The following is a 22,250-nucleotide window of genomic DNA, read 5'->3' on the forward strand; positions in this document are numbered from 1 at the left end:
TCAACATGCCGGCTGACACCCACCCATATTGAGGAGGGCTATCTACTTTAGTGAGTTCACCAATTCAAACGATGAATTCATTTGAAAACACTCTCACAGACACAGGAAAATAATGTTTAATCTGGGCACCCTGGCATGCAGTCAAGTTGACACATAAAATCAGCTATCACTCACACCTGTAATCCCAGCGCTTTGGGAGGCTGAGGCGGGCAGATCACGAGGTCAGGAGATCGAGACCATCCTGGCTAACACGGTGAAACCCTGACTCTACTAAAATAAATAAATAAATACAAAAAAATTAGCTGGGCGCGGTGGCAGGTGCCTGTAGTCCCAGCTTCTCCGGAGGCTGAGGCAGGAGAATGGCATGAACCTGGAAGGTGGAGCTTGCAGTGAGCCAAGATCATGCCACTGCACTCCAGCCTGGGCGACAGAGCGAGACTCCGTCTCAAAAAAAAAAAAAAAAGTCAGCTATCATTCACCTGTGTAAGTCAAATAAGAATGCGGGCACAAGTCAGTCTAGTGAGTCCGCACAGCCGGGAGATCAACAACCTTGGGAGATCAGTAACCTCCTCTGGCCGACAAGGCGGCATAGGCTTCCCATTTTCCCAAATCCTCACTCGAAGATTACATAGATTCAGATGACAAAGTCTGAATGAGTGAGACTCGCATCAGACCCCAAGAATGAATGTGGGTTCCTCATCCTCATCTGAACCAGGAAGTACTTTATAAATTCAGCCTTCTAAACTTAGTGTAAGACTACGGAGGGCCAAACAATACAGAACATGTAGCCACAAATACGGCCCTCCCTTATCACTCTCCACCTCTCCAGATTAACACAGTCTGGTCTGAGTGCTTTCCTGAACCCAGAGCTGCTGAACAGAACAAAGGCCAGTTACCCAGAGGTCCCGGAACATCACGCTAACCAGCCTTAGCACAGCTGTAAGATTAAACCTGCACTATTGAAACAAATCAAATAGCACAAGGGACAATTTGAGGGCATTGTTGGAGCAACAATGATGGCATAAACATTCTTAAACTCGCTTCTTTAGAGACAAACTGTAAATTAGAGCTAATTCCAAGAACTGTGACATAATTCCACATTGGGAATTAGAGAAAATGATGTATAGCTCCCTTCTAATAAAATATTTCTGAAAAATAAATAACAAAGTCAGCAGACATTCTAAGTATATATAGGAACCACAAAATACAATACTTGCTGATATCAGCATCAGCTATTAAAGAGATTAAAAAATACAAATCCTTGGATTCATGTATATTTGTTCATATTAAAATCTGCATTTCTAAAGAAAAATATAAATGTATTGGGCAAAACAAAAATAAAACAAAATTTGAAAACAACAACAAATTTCCGAAACTATGGAAGAAATTTAAAAAGAGTTTAATTCCCAATCACATAGTTATCATTGTGAACATGAGACTCACACCACGTCAGTGCCTCTGGAAATGTAGTCAGTAGACTGTTGCTGTTGTACGACAAAATATGGACAGAAATTGAGAATGATCATGTGGAAACTTTCCACGCAATTTGACCTTTTGATGACCTCTGAGCATGTGATTTCATACATTACCAAAATATTAGACTGTAAAGAATTGGGAACAAAAAATGCCTTATCACAGATGTTTTGAGAAACACTGCTCAAGATTATTTCTTCCAAAGACATTTGTTCTCATGTATTTAGAAAAATCTTTCTTTTGTTGGAAACACACACAATGATCATGAGTATCTACACATTACCTCTCTGAAGATTTTGTACATCTGAAGATATGGGTATGGGAATCATCAAAAGGATGATCTTTGTCAGCTTATCATCCTTCTAGGCACAAATAATAAAATTTAAACAAGAAAGAAAATTGTCTCCCATAACAAGACTTTCGAAAGTGGGGAGGTATGAGCAGTTAAATCAGGGGCACCATGGAAGTTCTTTTTTCCATTTACTATGACATCCACAAGAATCCAGTTCTTGAGATGGTTGTAGCTCTGGTCACCGCTTGCTCACACAGAAGTAGGGAAGTCTCCTTCCATATGACTTTTTTAAAGAAAAAAAAAAACCTAATTAGGAAATTTTTAAGCAAACTTCCCTCATTTTGCATTGCCAGAATTGGGTTTTGTGTCCATAACCAAGGCAATTGGTGCCAAGAAGACTGGAATTATCATGTTTGTTTTATGCTAATAAAAATTCACCCACGTTTTGGTTTGGAAAAAGGCCATCCATTCATGAAAGAAGCTAAAATCTATTTTTTAAAAAGAAAAGTGCTTAAGGTAAAAGGAAGAGTGGCAGTGAGGCAGACAATATATCTCCCAGAAATGCATTTAAATATTGACCATAGACAATATTTCTTCAGAGAGTATGTGATAACAACTAAAAAGGGTCCAAGAACAAGTCCTGAGAATATTGAATATGTTGATATTGGGAGAAGAGAAAGATCCAGCAATAGAAAATGAAAAGCCACCTCCCCAGGGGCAGTCATGTTATGGAAATAGCAGAAGAATTTGTTTAAATACTTAACTGTGATAATAAGATTTCTTATTATCTAAAAGATAATAAGAAATCAAATAGAATGGTTGTTGACCTTCTAAAAATTATATTTAGTGAGAGAAAGTCCCTAGGGATTTTAGGATAACAAGTCAGTGGAATGGTGGGCACAAACCCAAAATGGAGTGATAAGATTTGTGAATATAAAGGGAAAAAAAAGAAACCAAAAGGTGTTCAATACACAGAGAAAACCTGCTGGGAATTTGTGGTAGGCAGAATATGGGCCCCTTAAAGATGACCATGTCTCAATTGTTACAATCTGTAAATATGTTACCTTACATGGTAAAAGGGTGTTTGCAGTTAATAATTTAGTATCTTGAGATAGAAAGATAATCCTAGATTATTTCAGTGGGCTCAATATAATTGTAAGAGTTCTTTAAAAAAATTTTTTTTGATGAGTTTGGGTATATACATACACCCAGGAAACCATCATCACAATCAAGATAATAAAATATGCATCACTTCCAAAAGTTTATTCCTCTTTTTCCTTCTTTCCTTCCTTCCTCTTTCTTTTCCTTCCTTCCTTTCCCCTTCCCTTCCCCTTCCTTTCCTTCCCTTTCCCTTCCTTTCCCTTTATCCTTTTTTTCTTTCCCCTTCCCTTCCCTTCTCTTCCGTTCCTTCCCCTTCCCCTTCCCTTCTCTTTCCCTTTCCCTTTGACTTCCTTTTCCCTTTTTCCTTTCCTCTCCTTTCCCTTCCTCTTCTCTCTTTTCCCTTCCTTTCCTTTCTTTTTCTCTCTCTACCTCCTTTCCTTCCTTCCTTTCTTTTAATAGGAACAACATAAGAAAAATCACAAGGGTTCTCAAAAGAGTGAGGCAGGAGTGAAAGTCAGAGAGTTTTGCCAATGGCACACTGCTAACTTGAAGATGAAGGGATGGGCACCTAGCCGAGCAATGCTTGGCAGCTTCTAGAAGCTGAAAAGGCAAGGAAACAGATTCTCCCCTAAAGCTTCTAGAAGGAATCAGCCTTGTAGAAACTTAATTTCAGCTCAGTGAAGCTCATTTCAGACTCCTGACTTCAGAGGTGTAGCAAAAAAAAAAAAAAATCTGTTGTTGTAAACCATGAAGTGTGTCATAACTTGTTACAGTAGCAATAGGAGACTAATCCAAAATGCTTTAATTGTAAAGAGAGATTTTTCTGATGAAGACCTGATTTCAAAGAATATGGTCTATTTCTCCAAAGGCACCTGCCAAAACTCTTCAAGCAACAACAACAACAGAGTAGACCATTATGCCAATATGGAATAACATCTGATATATTTGTATGGATCATTTAAATATTTATAAAATAAAATATGTACGTTATGAATTTAAATAGATGCATACTTATGACAGAAAATATATTTATAAACATATATTTTACTTTTATAAATATACCCTGACATGAAAATGAGTCAAGTACAAAATTCGTATATACATAAAAGACTCTGAGACATACCCACTTTGAATGTTTAATTGTGTCTCAAAATTAGTATGTTAAATTGAAATTGCAATCCTTCCCCTTATATTGTCTGACTTATCTTCTCTACCTTAAATATCACTGATATTGTCCCCCAGTAAGCTTGACCAAAACCCTCGAAAATTATCTTTGATTTCCTCTTATTCTTTCCCACTTCACAGTTAAATGTCACTAAATCCTACCAGACAGGTTTCTAAATATATGCCAGATATGACCGCTCCTTCTGCCTCCAAACTACCACCATAGTATAAGTTAAGATAATTTACTACCTGCACTATTATTATTCTCTCACCATTATTGTTTCTCTCCTTGGCCTATACATTTTAGTTATACAGTAGTTGGAATATAGACTGCTGTTTTTAAATTTAAATATTACTATTCTGGTTAAAGCCCTCTGATGCCTTATGTTAGAATAAAAGATAAATTTACCACCATGGCTTTCACTCAAAATTATAATGTTTGAATAATGAATCTTTTTATCTCTCCCACTAGAATTGAGCTCTCTGAGGGAAGAAATATTGTATCTTTAATTTTTTTTCATTATTTTCTCAATAGCACTTAGTATAAGACAAGCAGAGATTTCAGTAAATAATAGTAATTAATTAATATTTGTTAAATATTGAATATACTGTTAAGAGGTGAAATGAAAGTGCAGAAAATGTGTATAACTTGGGTTCAATAAACTGCTTATCTGTATATGCACACACACATATATAGATTTTGAGTTATTAAAATAAATACATGCTTAAAATTTATTTACTGATACCTTTGCTAAAATTTTAATCCTATGAAAGTAGGGATATATTTCTGTTTTGTGTGATATATCTCAAATTCTAAAAATAAATCTAGAACCTAGTGAATGCTCAATAATAATTTTGGCAAATGAATAAATGAACGAATGAATATATGTGTACACATCCACATTTTTTGTACATAGACATTGTATGAGTTACATCTTGCTGCTGTAACTAATTACCAAAACCTTAGTGGCTTAAAACAACACAGATTTACGTTGTTATCATGGAGGAGATCAAAAGTCAATAATTGGTTCCACTGGGATAAAATCAAGGAGTTGGTCAGGCTCCATCTTTCCTGGAAGCTCCAGGGAAGAACAATTGCCTTTTCCAGCTTCTAGATGCCACTTACATTCCTTGGCTGGCGGCCATTGCCTTTGCCATCAAAGCAGCGTCATAACATCTTACAGTTCTCTTTTTTTTTTTTTCGGAGATGGAGTCTCACTCTGTCACCAGGCTGGAGTGCAGTGGTGCGATCTTGGCTCACTGCCACCTCTTCCTCCCGGGTTCAAGCAGTTCTCCTGCCTCAGCCTCCCGAGTATCTGAGACTACAGGCACAGGCCACCAGGCCCAGCTAATTTTTGTATTTTAGTAGAGATAGGGTGTCACCATATTGTCGGGATGGTCTGGATCTCTTGACCTCGCAAAACGCCCACCTGGGCCTCCCAAAGTGCTGGGATTACAGGCATGAGCCACCGCACCCAGCCCTTACAGTTCTCTTGACTTTGACCACTGTGCCTCCCTTTTCTCCATGTAATGTAATTGTCCCTTCAAATAAAATACGCCCACCTGGAAAGTCCAAGATAATCTCTTTATTTTAAAGTCAACTGATTAGCAATCTGAATTTCATCTCTAATCTTAATTGCCCCTTTCCAGGTAAGATAATGTATTCACAGGTTCTGGACATTAGCACATGCACATTTTGGGAAGAATGTTAATCTGTGCACTGTAGACATTTTCTAAAAACATAAACTGGGCCGGGCGCGGTGGCTCACGCCTGTAATCCCAGCACTTTGGGAGGCCGAGGCGGGTGGATCACGAGGTCAGGAGATCGAGACCATCCTGGCTAACACGGTGAAACCCCGTCTCTACTAAAAATACTAAAAATTAGCCGGGCGTGGTGGCGGGCGCCTGTAGTCCCAGCTACTTGGGAGGCTGAGGCAGGAGAATGGCGTGAACCCAGGAGGCGGAGCTTGCAGTGAGCCGAGATCGCGCCACTGCACTCCAGCCTGGGCGACAGAGCGAGACTCCGTCTCAAAAAAAAAAAAAAAAAAAAAAAACCATAAACTGAAAGTTACCTACAGAGTTTGACTATGGGAAAAGTGGTGAATATCCACACTGGAAGGGAATTTAATTAATGGTACAGACCACTGACTTCAAAACATGGTGCCTAGAGCAGCAGTAGCATTATCAGCGGAGAACTTAGGAAAAGTGCAAATTCTTAGGCCCTACCCATACCTACTGAACTAAAAACTCTTGAGTTTGGGCTCAGCAATCTGTTTTTTAAAAGCTCTCCAGATGATATGGATTCTTGCTAAAGTTTAAGAATCACTGGATCATACTACTCCATACCTGGTTTTTATACTAATGTTGTATCTGCTTACATTTAAATGAATAAAGTGTTTTAGTAGGATGGCATTCATTCAATTTAGACAAAATATGCTTTTTAAAGAAGTATTACGCTTTTGTAGGGCCAAGTAACATTAATAGTATAAACAGGTATAAAAGAATAGGCATGCCCAATATTAGTAATTACAAAAGTTATTTCAAATAGATATAAATTGAGGTAATTTAAAATCACTGATCTTTAGCCTTGGTAAAATTTGATTATTTATTTATAGTTGCAATTGAAAATATATTAAAGTTCATTTCTTTAGGCCTAAATTAATTACACAATCTTAATTTCTGTATTTGAAAATCTATGAAAAAATTTTAAGCATACTTAAAAAATAATATAAGCAACATTGAAATATTAATTATTCTTACCAAATGTAGCCTTCTCATTTTATATATTTATCTTAATTCTCATAAATCTACTAAGGAACATAACTACAAGGTTTTAATGCCTTAAATACCTTAAAACTGAACATAAAATCCATAAATCCATTGCCTTTTTAGCTATGACTCTGGATCACGGCCACATTAACCATGGTAAGGAAGAAAGAAATGCTGCGGGTTCAGGAAAAAGAGGAAATAGTTCAATGATTAGCTGTCATCTCTTCCACCATCTACCAAATATCTGCTTCAGTAATCTTATCACCTATTCAATTCAGTGACTTCTCCCAAGAGGACATAACTTTAGGTCCAATACAAAAATGTCATCCAATCCTAGATTGAGAATCCATCACCAATGCCCACTTCTCTCCACTATGCCTGTTTATGTCTCTGTAGCATCTGAAGACCTAAGGAGAAAAATGTATCTACCCCACTGTCCGTTCTCACACGGCTATGAAGAAATACTGAAGACTGGGTAATTTATAAAGAAAAGAGGTTTGATTGAGTCACAGTTCTGCATGGCTGGAAAGGCCTCAAGAAACTTACAATCATGGTAGAAGGCAAAGGGGAAGAAAGGCACTTTCTTCACAGAGCGGCAGGAAGGAGAAGTGTTGAGCAAAGGGGGAAAAGCCCCTTATAAAGCCATCAGATCTCATGAGAACTCATTCACTATCATGAGAACAGCATGGGGGTAACCGGCCCCATGATTCAATTATCTCCCACTGGGTCCCTCCCATGACACATGAGGATTATGGGAACTAAAATTCAAGATGAGATTTGGGTGGGGACAAAGCCAAACCATGTCACCCACCTCCACACCTGAACACAAACACACACACACACATTCTCTGTTTCTCTCTTTCTCACTTTTCCGTTATGAACAGAAACCAAATAGAAGAAGAAGAGGAAGGCAAAGGAAGAGGAGGAGGAAGAGAAAAGGAGGAAAGGGAAAGGAGAAAGAGGAGGAGGTGGGGAGCAGGAGGAGAACTGGAATCACACAGTGCTCATCATGAATAGCAATGATGAAATCCTGCTGAGTTAGGATTGAGAGATCCTTCCACCAAGCAGGCGTGGAGAGTTGTAGGGAGGGGATTGAGGGGATATGCTTCATGATTAGATCCTAATGCTCATTTCTGGGAAGAAAACTCTTGTTCATTGATTTCCAGGAATCCTGATTCAGCAACCTACAGTATATTCTTATCTGATATTCCTCATGGCTATGCCTGAAGGAAGCTGCACAGCTTACACTCTTTTCCTCCTTCTGCAAAAGTGAGGACACAAAAAATCTCTTGAACAGCAAAAGTCTTTTGGAAGTGATGTTTTCTAGACAATAGAATTGCCTCAACTAAACAGCACTAATGTCTCACTTATATAATTCTTTCTTGCAATAATCATACCCAAAGTCTCTCCCCTGACCCTGACATATATATACAGTCTGCTTGATTTTATTCTTCCATGACCTAGGCTTATCTCTCAACTTAATGGTGTAAAACTTAGGGTCATATGAAATAATAAGCTTATGTGTAATCCCATCTTTGTTGCAGGGCTGAATACTGTGATAGATTTAATAAAGGAAAAAAAAGGTGGGGAGCAGTGACTCACACCTGTAATCCTAGCACTCTGGAAGGCCAAGGCAGGCAGATCACCTGAGGTCAGGAGTTCGAGACCAGCCTGGCCAAAATGGAGAAACCCTGTTTCCACTAAACATACAAAACTTAGCCAGGCGCCTGTAATCCCAGCTACTCAGGAGGCTAAGGTCAGAGAATCACTTGATTCCGAAAGGCGGAGGTTGCAGCGAGCCGAGATTGCGCCACTTCACTCCAGCCTGGGTGAAAGAGCAAAACTCTCTCTAAAATAAATAAATAAATAAATACATACATACATACATACATACATACATACATACATACATACATACATAACAAGATCACAATTCTTTACCTAAATCTTATTCACGCACTTGGCAATATAACTTAGAATTTCCTCCCATGAAGAGATGTGCATTCCCTGGGATCTGAACTGGCCTTGTGAATTGCTTTGGCTGGTGGAATGCAGTGGAAGAGTAAACATGTCAGTTCTGAGCTTAAGCCTTCAGAGGCTTTATCTGTCTCTCTCTCTTCTGTTTTTCTCCCTCTCTATCTCTATCCATCTCTCCCTTTCTCTCTCCTTCAAATCCCTGTTGCCATCATGTGTGAACAAGCTTGGGTTAATCTGCTAGATATTTTAAAATATAAGTTCCAGACTTGACCTCTGTCCCAACAGTTGGCAGGTCAACCACCAAAATACGGGGCCATTGTAGCCTAGCCAAGCCCTGGTCAATGTGTCAGTCAACTTCAAATTCATAAGATAACCCTGCTGAGATAACCCACACCTTACCCAGATCAACAGGCTCACATAGTTGACCTACAGATTTATCAGCCATAAAAAGGGTATATTGTTTTAAGTCACTACATTTTGCGGTGGCTGGTTATGTAGTCAATAAGTAATTGATACAGTTCTTTAGTAATGGGTGTATACCTTCAGGTTTCATATCAGATTTATTTCTTGTGCTTTGGACTCAAATTTTGGACTTTGGAATCTGCTTCACCAGAGTTGACCAGAAAAATAAAAAACCACTCCAGCTCTAGAATTTTTGAGCAGGAGGGGTTTTCCATATTAATGAAAAGGTACTTACAAAAGCATGAATTTTCTGAAAGAAGTAAGTCAGAAAAGGATGTTTCAGTTTTACCAGTGGCCTTCTCTAGGAACCAGAGAAAACAACTTGTAGTAACGACCATATTCTGAATACATGAATGTATACATGTGCATACTACATATATGTTTTTACCAGCAATAACATGTCAAGCAAATGCATGTCGTAATAATGCTAAGGCAATAATATTACTAGAAAATATATCTACTAGGAAATTCAGGCAAAGAAACAAATGTAATATCTTTAGTAAGACAAATATTTTTGTTTCAATATAAATAAAATAAAAAAATCACAAATTTGTAAATATTTGATTACAATAAGTCCACTTGCAGTCGTAAAGGACTTAAAGGACACAGATACTAAATTCATGTATCTAGTGTCAAATTTGTGTAAGTTACATCCTCTGAGTACTATCTTGCCTTGTGGTTTGTTAAAAAGTGGAAATAAAAGCAACTAACTTTCAATAGTGACACAGTAAAATAGTAAAGTCTATCATTTTTATTGAATTGACAGGTGTTTTATTGCAATGACTAAATCAGTTGGCTATTTCAGCATCAGTTATAAACAGACTGAAACGACGTTTACATTCAGTCAGAGGAAACTTTTCAGTGCAATTCTGTGAGTAAAAGTTATTACAATTTTATTAAAGATGACATTATGATAAGAGTTTAGGCAATTTAGCCAAGGTCAAGATATGAGACAAAAAATACATAGACAGATAAACAACTTTGGTATTCGCAGACTATTATTATTAAAATAGTGCTATAATTTTCACAAATGTTATCAAATGATATCTCATTTTAGCTTGTATCTTAATATAGAAATTATGGAAATATTTATAATCTCTCTCTTGCTCTCCTTAATGTCACTCTTCATGGATGTAGCTACATTCTTCTTATTTATATTCCTTGAAGTACACCAACATCACTATTATCACAGTTATTTGTTACAAAATGACATTTTTCCCATTGTGGTCTTTTTAATGTGCTCTCATCTCAAAATTCCTTCAAAAATTGAAATTTTGTAGTTAAATTTCAGTGACAAAATAAAAGTCAACGATGAACTAAAAGTAATCAAAAAGATTCACAAAATAATAATAGGTGCATGCAACATATTATAATTTATAAATAAGTTGTACAGAAACCTATCTTTATTTTAAACTGAATGAAACATTCATCTCTGATTACTAAATACTATCACGGATATTTCTTATTTAGCATATTTGATATTGAACAGATTATAATAGGATTGTTTCCGTTTTGCTCATGTCAGGTATTAAACCTGAACCTGATCTCCTGATTCAGCTGGGGCATCCATGAATAATACTGATGAAGGTGTCACATTGCTAGAGGAAACCACATACCTGCAAATACTTGTTGATGAAATATGAGGTTAGAAAAAACTTGCTGGTTTAATTAGCCAAGAACACAAATGCACATGTGAATAAAAGTAGAAACAAGGGCCATAACCAGTGCAGTGCATAAGGCCCTCCCTTGAACCTCAGTATCCCTAATATGAACATGTGTCTGCAAAAAAGGAGGGTCTTGTTGGATACCTAATCTTCTTTTTGACCACAAGCAGTATTTTCTGTCTCTCTCTCAATCTCTTCACGTATATATGTTTATATATATTATTATATATAATTATATATAAATAGATGTAGTTATATAATTATATAATATATAACAATCACATATAGTTTAAATATATAAATATATATTATTAAATTTTAAGTATAAATATGTATTCTATATGATTATAATTACGTATAAGTACAGATTTATATATTTACACTATACATCAATTCATAAATAATTTATATGTGTAAATTTTATATATACATTTTATTTATATAAATATATATAAATATGTACATAAATACTATAAATATAATGTATAAATTTTTATATAAGTAAAAAATATATATATTTTTTGAGATGGAGTCTCTCTCCATCGCCCAGGCTGGAGTGCAGTGGCACGATCTCAGCTCACTGCAACCTCTGCCTCCCGGGTTCAAGCGATTCTCCTGCCTCAGCCTCCCAAAAAATATATATAATTTTTTTTTAGAGCTAGTGTCTCAATACGTTGGCCAGGCTGGGGTACAGTGTTTATTCACAAGGTGTGACCATAGCTCACTATAGTCTTAAACACCTGGCTTCCAGCAATCCTTCCACCTCACACTTCTGAGTAGCTAGGACTACAGGCATGCACCACTGCCCCCAGTGTTTAATTTTATTTTATACACTTCTTTTGTGACAGGGTTCTACTCTGTCACTTAGGCTGCAGTGCACTGGTGACATCACGGCTCACTGCAGTCTCAACCTCCCTGGGCACAGGAGATTCTCCCACCTCAGTCTCTTGAGTAGCTAAGTCTACAGGTGTGCACCTCCACACCTGGCTAATTTTTTTTATTCTTTGTAGAGATGGGGTTTTGCATGTTGCCTAGGTTGATCTTGAACTCCTGGGCTTAAGCTATCCACCCACCCGGTACTCCCAAATTGCTAGGATTACAGGAATGAGCCACGACACCTGGTCTTACAAATTTTTATAATAGTTTTATTGAAATATAATCCAAAACCATGAAATTCACCACCCTAGCTCTATTCTCTCCCCCAACTACTGATCCTAGACAACCACTATTTTTCCATTTCTATATAATATATGTCTATTTTGGACATTTCATATACTGCATATAAAATCATATAATATGTAGACTTTTATGAATGACTTATTTTACTTAGCATAATGTTTTCAAGGTTCATCCATGTTCTAGTATGTATCATTACATTATTTCATTTTATTGACTAATAATATTCCGTTGTATGTATACACAAATTTTATTTATTCACTCATCCAGACAGATATTTGAGGAATTTCTAATTTTGGGGTATTTTGAATAAAACTTCTATGAACATTAGTGTACAAGTTTTTGTGTCGATGTATGTTTTTCTTTCTCTTGGGTGTATACCTGGGAGTGGAGTTGGTAGATCATAGGGTAACTGTCTTAATCCATTTGTGTTTCTATAAAGGAATACCTGAGGCTGGGTAATTTATGAAAAAAAAAGTTTTATTTGGTTCATGATTCTGCAGGCTGGAAGACTGGGCATCTAGTGAGTGCCTCAGGCTGCTTCTACACATTGCAGAAGGTGAAGGCGGGGAAGCCAGTGTGCAGAGATCACATAACAAGAGAAGAAGCAAGAGAGAGACTAGGGAGGTGCCAGGTTCTTTTTAACAACTGGCTCTTGCAGGAAGTAATAAAGTGAGAACTCACTCACTACCAAGCCATTCCAGAGGGATCCACCACCATGACCCAAACACCTCCAATTAGGCTCCATCCGCAATACTGAGGATCAACTTTCAACCTGAGGTTTGAAAGGGACCAATAAATCATATCTAAACTATAGCACTAACTCTTTGTTTAACTCTTTAACTGTCCAGCTATTTTCCAAAGTAGCTGCATCATTTTATATTTCTAACAGCCATGTATGAAGGTTAAAAGCTTTCTACACCCTCAACAATACTGGTTGTTGCTTGTCTTTTGGATCATAGCCATCCTAGTAGGTGTGGAGTGGTACCTCACCACAAAATTGTTTTGAATCTCCCTAAATGTCAACAAATGTTGAGCACTATTTTGTGTGCCTGTTGACCACTTTTGCATCTTCTTTGGATAAATGTCTATCCAGATTATTTTTCCATTTTTTATTAGGTTGTATTTTTGCTATTGTGTTATGAGTTTTTTGTATCTTCAAGATACAAATCATGTATTAGATATATAATTTGCAGATGTTTTTTCCCATTCTATAAATTGTCTTTTAACTTCATTGATGGTATCCTTTGAAGTTCAAAAAAATATAATTTTTGTTATGTGTCTCTTTTGCTTTTGATGTCAAACTATAACAGCTTTACCAAACCTAAGGTCACAAATGTTACTCCTATATTTTCCTCTAAGGGTTTTATAGTTTTAGGTCTTACATTTAGGTCAGTGATCCATCCTGAAGCAAATTTTGTATATGGTGTGAGGTATGGGTCCAAGTTTATTTATTACATAGATTATCTTGGTACTTTTTTTTTTTTTTTTTTTTTTTTTTGTAGACAGACTCACTCTGTTGCCAGGGCTGGAGTACAGGAGTGCAATTATAGCTCACTGCAGCCTTGATCTCCCAGGCTGAAGCGATCTTCTCAATTCAACCTCTCTAGTAGCTGGTATTACAGGCATGTGCCACCATGACAGGTTAATTTTCTTTTTTTTTTTTTTTTTTAGTAGAGACAAGGTTTTTTTTGTTGTTGTTGCCTAGGCTGATCTCCTGAGCTCAAGCTATCCTTCCTCCTGGCCCTCCCAAAATGCCAGGATTACAGGCGTTAGCCATTGTGTCCAGCCTTAGTACCTGTTTAAAATAATCAACTAATCATAAACATGAAAGTGTATTACTTGACACTCAATTCTATCCCATGGATCTATATGTCTATCCTTATGCAAGTGCCATACTGTATTAATTACTGCAGTGTTATAGAAAATTTTGAAATTAAGAAGCGTTAAGTCCTCCAAATTTGTTATTTTTCAAGATTGCTTTGACTATTCTGAGTTTCTTGTTTTCTCATATCAATTTTAGAGTCATCTTCTCAATTTCTGAAAAGAATCCTACTGGGATTAGGTTTATGATTGCATTGAATCTGTAAATCAGTTTGGGAAATAGCGCCATCTTAACAAAATAAAGTCTTTCAAACCACGAATAGATAATACATTTTTATTCTTTTAGATTGACTGCAATTTATTTCAAAATGTTTTGTAAATTTTAGACTATAAATTTGGTATTTCCCTTGTTAAATTTATTCCTATGATTTTTTTCTTTTGATGCAATTGCAGGTAAATGGCATTGCTATTATAACTTTATTTTGATATTGTTCATTGCTAATGTTTAGAAATGTCATGGTTTTTTAATATTGATCCGTGTTCTGCATACTTGGTGAACTCATTTATTGATATTAATCAGTTATTTTTGTTTTTAAGTTAATAGATTTTATTTTTAGAGCTGTTTTCTATTTATAGAAAAATTGAGCAGAAAGCACACAGAGTTCTCACCCTCTTTCTCACCCACTGTGTTCCCCACCAATTGCTAATATCTTGCATTGGTGTGGTACATTTGTTACAATTGATGAACCAATATTGACATATTATTGTTAACTAAATTTCATGGTTTACATTAGGGTTCACTCTTTATATTGTATAGTTCTAGGGATTTTGCCAAATGCATAATGTCTTGTATCCAACATTAGAATATCATACAGAAGAGTATTACTGACCTAAAAACTTCCTGAGCACAACCACCTTCCCATCCACTCTTGTCAACCACTGATCTGTTTAATGTCTCTATAGTTTTGGCTTTTCTAGAATGTCATATTGTTAGAAGCAAACATTATGTAGCCTCTTCATACTGGCTTGTTTTGCTTAGCAATCTGTATTTAAAGCTCCTCCATGTCTTTTCCTGGCTTGAAAACTCATTATTTTTTAACACCGAATAGATGTAGCACAGTTTATTCATTGACTCACTTGCTGAAGAACCTTTCCAAGTTTTGGAAATTATGAATAAAGCTGCTATACATATTCATGTGTTACTCTTTGTGTGGATGTGACTTTTTAACTCATTTGGATAAACACCTAAAAGCACATTTCCTGAATCATATGTTAAGACTATATTTAGCTTTAAAAGAAACTGCCAAACTGTCTTCTAAAATGGCTGTATCATTTTGCATTCTCACCAGGAATGAATGAGAGTCCCCATTGCTTCACATCCTTGCCAGAATTTGGTATTGTTAGCATTTTGAATTTTATCTACTCTAATAGGTAGAAAAGTATCTCATTCCTGTTTTAATTTGTAATTCCCTGTGACATATGGTACTGAATATCTTTTTATATGCTTACTTGCATCTGTGTGTCTTCTCTGATGGGATGTCTGTTCAGATATTTTTCCCACTTTGTAATTGGGGTGTTTGTTTTCTTGTTGTTAAGTTTTGAAAGTGTTTCCTTTATATAATATATTGGACACGATCCTTTATCACATCTAGGTTTGAAAAGATTTTTCCTAATCTGTGTCTTGCCTTTTCACTCTCTTAGCTATGTCTTTCACAGAGCAGAAGACTTAAATTTTCATGAAGACCAACTTATCAATATTTTTTGTGATGGATTTTGCTATTGCTTTTATATATGAAATATTTTTTTGCCACATTCAAGGTCACCGACCTTTTCTCCTGTTATGTTCTAGAAGTTTTATAGTTTTGTATGTTACATTTAAGTTTATGATTCCTTTTGATTTCATTTTTGTGAAATATCTAGTGTCTGTATCTAGAATCTTTTTTTTTTTTTTTTTTTTTTTTTGAGGCGGAGTCTCGCTCTGTTGCCTAGGCTGGAGTGCAGTGGCGTGATCTCGGCTCACTGCAAGCTCTGCCTCCCAGGTTCACACCATTCTCTTGCCTCAGCCTCTGGAGTAGCTGGGACTACAGGGACCCGCCACGAAGCCCGGCTAATTTTTTAGTAAAGCCAGGGTTTCACCATGTTAGCCGGGATGGTCTCGATCTCCTGACTTCGTGATCTTTCTTCCTCGACCTCCTAAAGTGCTGGGAGTACAGGCGTGAGCCACCGTGCCCTGCCGAATTATTTATTTATTTATTTATTTTGCACATGGATGTACAGTTGTTTCAGCATCATTGTTAAAAAGACTATCCTTTCTGCATTGAATTTCCTTTACTCTTTTGTCAAAGATCAATTGACTGTATTTATCTGGGTCTATTTCTGTGCTCTTTATTCTTTTCCTCTGACCTACTTATTATCTGTTCTTTCACCAATACCACACTGTCTTGATTATTGTAGCTTTCTTGTAAGACTTGAAGTTGGGTAATGTCAGTCCTCCAACTTTATCTTCTTCAATGTTGTTTTGGCTTTCCTTCGTGTTTCCTTTCCATATAGACTTTAGATTCAGTTTGTTGATAACCAAAATTAATTTACTGAGATTTCAATAAGGATTAAATGGAGTCTATTGATTGAGAAAAACTGACGTCTTAATAATATTGAGCCTTCCTATGCATTAATGCCATTTCGTTTATTTAGACCTTTCTTGAATTCCCTCATTTGAGTTGTATAGGTTTTTCTAATATATATATAGTGCATATTTTATTATATTTAGAACGAAGTATTTCACTTTTTACTGCTACATTAAATGGTGGTATGATTTTTATTATTTTCAAATTTCAGTTATTTATTCATGGTATATAGGAAAGTATTTTACTTTTATATATTAACCTTATATCCAGCAACTTTAATCTCTTATTCATTCTAGAAGGGTTTTGTTGTTGTTGCTGTTGTTGTTGTTGATTCTTTGGAATTTTCCATATAGACAATTAGTCATGTCATCTGTGAACAAAAACAATTTTACTTCATTTTTCCTCAGTCTATATACCTTGCATATTCTTCTCTTATTGTGTTAGCCAGGATTTTATTATAATGTGTAATAAAAGTGGTAAGAGAAGGCATTCTTGGATTGTTCTTTATCTTAGGGAGAAAGCACCTAGTTTCTCACCATTAAGTATAAAATCAGGTATAGATTATTTTAGTTGCTGTTTATCAAGTTAATAAAGTTGTTCTCTATTTCTGGGTTGCTGAGATTTTTTGCAGGGGGTGTTTTCTTTTGTTTTCTCATGAATATATGTTGGATTTTGTCAGATGCTTTCGAAAAATCTATTAATAGGATCTTGTGAAATTTTCTTCTTTAGCCTTTTGACAAGGTAGACATTTATGAATTTTCTAATGTTGAAACAGCCTGGAATAAATTCCAGCTGCTCATTGTGTATAATTATTTTTCATACACTTTTGAATTTGCTTTACTGATATTTTATTGAGCAATTTTGCATCTGGCTTTATGAGAGATGTAAGTCTTTAGATTTTCTTTTTGGTGATGTATTTGGTTTTGGCATTAGGGTAATACAGCTGACTCTTGAACAACACTAGAGTTGAGGGTGCTGATCCTTAAACAGTCAAACATTTTTGAATAACTTTTAACTCACCAAAACTTAACTACAAATAGCCCACTGTTACTGATAACATAAACAGTCAATTAAAACGTATTTTATATTCTATGTTATATGTATTATATACTGTCTTTTTACAATAAAGTAATCTAAGAAAAACAAAAGATTGTTCAGAAAATCCAAAGGAAGAGAAAATTTGTGACTTTTCATTAAGTGGAAGTGGATCATCACAGAGGTCTTTATCCTCATCATTTTCATGTGGAGTAGGTTGAAAAGGAGAAAAAAGAGTTATTGGTCTTACTGTCTCAGGGCTAGCAGAGGTGGGAGAAGTGGAGGAGGTGGGAGAGGAGGCAGGAGAGGCTGGCACACTTGGTGTAACTTTATGGAAATACATCGTAATTTCTGTTTGACAGTTTTGCTTTTTATTTTTCTAAAAATATTTTTGGCTGGATGCAGTGGTTCACGCCTGTAATCCCAGCAGTTTAGGAGGTGGAGGCGGGTGGATCATTTGAGGTCAGAAGTTCTAAACCAGCCTGGGCAACATGGTGAAACCCTATTTCTACTAAAAATACAAAACTTAGCCAGGCATGGTGGCGGGCACCTGTTATCCCAGCCACTTGGAAGACTGAGGCAGGACAATCACTTGAGGCGGGGAGGTGGAGGTTGCAGTGAGCTGAGATCACGCCACTGCACTCCAGCCTAGGTGACAGAGTAAGACTCGGAAAAAAAAAAAAAAAAAAAGGCACAAAACATTCTACATGGTGCCCATTCTTTTCCCCCCGTTTGCTTTAGTTTCAGCATCAGGGTCTAAGCTGTAAAAGAAGTTAAAAGCAGTCTTGAATAATCAGAACACTTCTGCCAGATTGTCTCACGTCAGTTTGTTTTCTGGCCCTGCTTCTTCTACGTCGTCTTCCTCATTGTCTAGCATTGGTTTGGAAGTGCTCATCTCCATCAAGTCATCTGTTAATTCCTCTTGCGTGGTGTCAATAAGCTCTTGAATTTCTCCATGATCCATATCTTGAAACCCTTCATACCCACCCAACCTTGTTTTTTTTTGCCAAATACAGACTCATTTTCATGATTTCCTTTATTGGTTCTGTCCTAAATCCTGTGAATTTTTCCATAGTATTGACAATTTTTTTCTATAAACTACTTTTTATAAAGTCCTTATGACCCCTGATCTAGAGGCTGAAGTAGAGACTTTGTGTTTGAGGCAAATAGACCACTTAGATGCCTTTGCTGTTGAACTCATGGTGTTCTGGGTGGCCAGAGGCATTGTCCAATATCAAAAGAACTTTAAAAGGCAGTCCCTTACTAACAAAATGCTTCCTGACTTCCGGGACAAAGCATAAATAGAAACAATCCAGAAAAAGGATTCTCATTGTCCAGGCCTTCCTCTTGTACAACCAAAAGACTGGCAGCTGGGGTTTATGTTTTCCCTTCAAGCCTGGGGTTAGCAGCTTTGTAGGTAAGGGCCATCCTGATCATAAACCTGACTGCATTTGCACAAAACAGTAGAGTTAGCTTATCCCTTCCCGCCTCAAATCCTGGTGTTCACTTCTCTTCCTTATTAATACATGTCCTTTGTGGCATTTTTTCCAGAATAGAGCACTTTTGTCTGTGTGTTCAAAACCTGTTCAGTCAGATATATTTTCTTCTCAGTGATTTTCTTAATGGCATCTGGAATGTGTCTGCTGCCTCTTAGTTTTCAGAACCTGCTTCTCCCGTTATCTTGACATTTTTTAAGCCAAAGCCTTTTTCTAAAATTATGAAACCATCCTTGCTGGCATTAAATTCTCCAGCTTAAGATTCGTCGTCTTCTTTTTTCTTTGTCATATAATGACTTTTCTTTTTCTCGAATCATGTTAGAGTCTATAGATATGCCTTTCTTACAGCAATCCTGCACTCACATAAAGGCTGCATTTTCAATATGCTATAAAAAGGGATTCCATTAAAAGTGCAAGGTTTTTGTGTTTGCTGGAATAGCTACAACAATGGCTTCACAAATTTTCTTTTTCATTTTTTATGATGGTCCTTACACGGGATTCCTTTATTTTGAAAGGGTGGCCATCTCAGCTGCAAACTTCAATCTACGGTACGTACCAAACAATTCAGTGTTTTTCTTGTAGTGTCAGGACTTTTCTCTTCTTCTTGGGAGCACTTCCAGTATCACTAGTGACACTTTGTATGGGTCTCATGGTATTATTCAAGGTTTATGGTATTACACTAAGCCAGATGAAAAATACACGCAAGAACCATAAGAGGTCACTTTTTATGCAATTCAAAATTTACTGGAGAGAGGAACTGCTCACATGGCAGTTAATTAGCTTCACATGGCATATCAGGCCTCTACTGGCAACACTTGAGCTCAACACAAGAGCAACAAGAGGTGGCTACAAAATTATTACAGTAGTACAGCATGCGTAACTGTTAACTGTATGCAGTTATGATTTATTACAGTATCTTTATGTTTGTTTACATTTCTCAGGACTGAAAATGGCACCATGTACAAGTCTGTGTTTGTGTGTTCATCTTGATAAATTTTAACTTTTTATAATAGACGTGTGTAATTTTTATGGTAGTAAATGATAAAATAGACTAGTATCTACATACATTCTATACACTTATGACATACTCAACAATTCCTTAATCTTTTGGTGTTTCTAGGCTACTTGGTTCATCTGAGATTTTTAAAGTGTCCCAAATCTCCAAAACATTTTCAATGTATTTAATGAAAAAAAATCTGCATATGAATGCAATTTAAATTCATGTTTTTCGTCAATTGTACTTTCCTCATACAATGAGTTAGAAAGCACTTCCTGTATTTCTCTTTTCTGAAACAGATTTCAGAAAATTTGTAGCATTTTTTCCTGAAATTTTGGTAGAATTTACCAGTGAACCCATCTGAACTTGGTGCTTTCCATTTGTTGAAGTTCAATTTCTTTAGTAGATACAGGTCTATTCTACCTATCTATTTGTCTTTGCGTCAGTCTGAGTAGATTGTATCCTTCAAAGACTTCATCTGTTTTATCCAAATTATTAAATTTGTGGACATAGAGTTGCTCATATTATCTTTATTATTAATATAATGTCTATTATTATGTGTTTATTAATATTAACATTAATATTAACATTGCTTTTAATATTATGTCTTTATTATCCCATTAATATCTATGAAATCAGCAATAATGGCCCCTCTTTCATTTCTGATATTGATTATGCACTGTATAGCAATGTTTCAGTCAATGATGGACTATATATGTGACAGTGGTCTCATACTGTATTTTTACTGTAGCTTTTCTATGCTTAATGTATTTAAATAAACAAATACTTATCATTGTGTTACAGTTGTCACAGTATTCAGCAGAGTAACATGTTGTACAGGCTTTTATCGGAGAAGCAATGAGCTTTACCACATAGTCTAGGTATGTAGTAGGCTGTGCTATCCGGGCTTGTGTAAGTGTGTGCACTCTATGATATTCACACAATAATAAAAGTGCCTAATGATGTATTTCTCAGAATGTATTCCCATTGTTAAGTGATGCATGACTGTATTAGTAACTTGTGTCTTCTTCTTTTTCTCTTGGCTAGCCTGCTGAGGGTTTATCCATTTTATTGATCTTTTTGAGAAACTAGCTTTTGATTTCGTTGATTTTCTCTATTGTTTTTCTGTTTTCAGTTTTATGGATTTCTGCTCTGAGTTTTATTATTTATTTCCTTTTGTTTGCTTTGGATCTAATTTCCTCTTCTTTTTCTAGTTGCTTAATATGAAAGCTTTGATTATTGATTTTAGATGTTCCTTCTTTTCGAGTGCATTCAGTGCCACAAATTTCCCTCTCATCACTGTTTGTGCTGCATCCTACAAGTGCAGATAGGTTGTGTTTTCATTTTAATTTAGTTTTAAACTTTTTAAAAATTTTCCCTAGACTCTTGTTATTTGACCAATCTGCCCTTTAGTGTGTGTTGTGTAATCTCCAAATATTTTGGGATTTTTCCAGCTATATTTCTTTAATTGTTTCACTTTAATTCCATTGTGGTGATGGTGTACTTTGATGTCTCTACTGTTACATTTGTTAAGGTGTGTTTTATTTCACAGAATGTGGTCTATTTTGGTGAAGGTACCATGAGGTTTAAGGAGAATGTGTACTCTACCATTGTTTATGATTACAAAAGAGAATATAAATATGTATTTAGTCTTTTCTTTTATTAATTGATTTCTTAAAATTGTATAAAATAATGTATATTTGGCAACTGCAGGGCAAATAAATGCACAGGAATAAATGAAAACAACAAGAAACGGTAAAAGAAAGGTTAATGTAGCAAAACCTGTAAATGTACATTGCTCTCCTTTCTTCTCTCAGCTTCTTTAGTAGATATAAAACTATATAAATAAAAATTATAACAATTTATTGTTGTGAGTGTAGAAGTGATATGTGTAACAATAATAGCATAAAATGTGAAAATATGTAATAGAGCAGCACAAAGGAGACGTTGCTACCTCACTGAAATTTAGTTTCTATAAATCAGTCTTTAATTGCGTGCTGACTGCCGGATTGTTTCCCATAACGCCTCGTGGCTTACATTTCTCCAGTCTGACTTGATCAAATTTGGGCCCTTTTGCAGGAATAGTTTCACTGGCCAGCCTATGTAGTGTATTCTGATGCAAGGAAGGCTCTCCTTAGCTGCCTCTTCTCCTGGTTCACTATTGTGAACCAGATTGTTTTACAATTTAGCTTGTCA

The sequence above is a fragment of the Gorilla gorilla genome, chromosome 3 (assembly GCF_029281585.2).
Source record: "Gorilla gorilla gorilla isolate KB3781 chromosome 3, NHGRI_mGorGor1-v2.1_pri, whole genome shotgun sequence".
Taxonomy (NCBI): domain Eukaryota; kingdom Metazoa; phylum Chordata; class Mammalia; order Primates; family Hominidae; genus Gorilla; species Gorilla gorilla.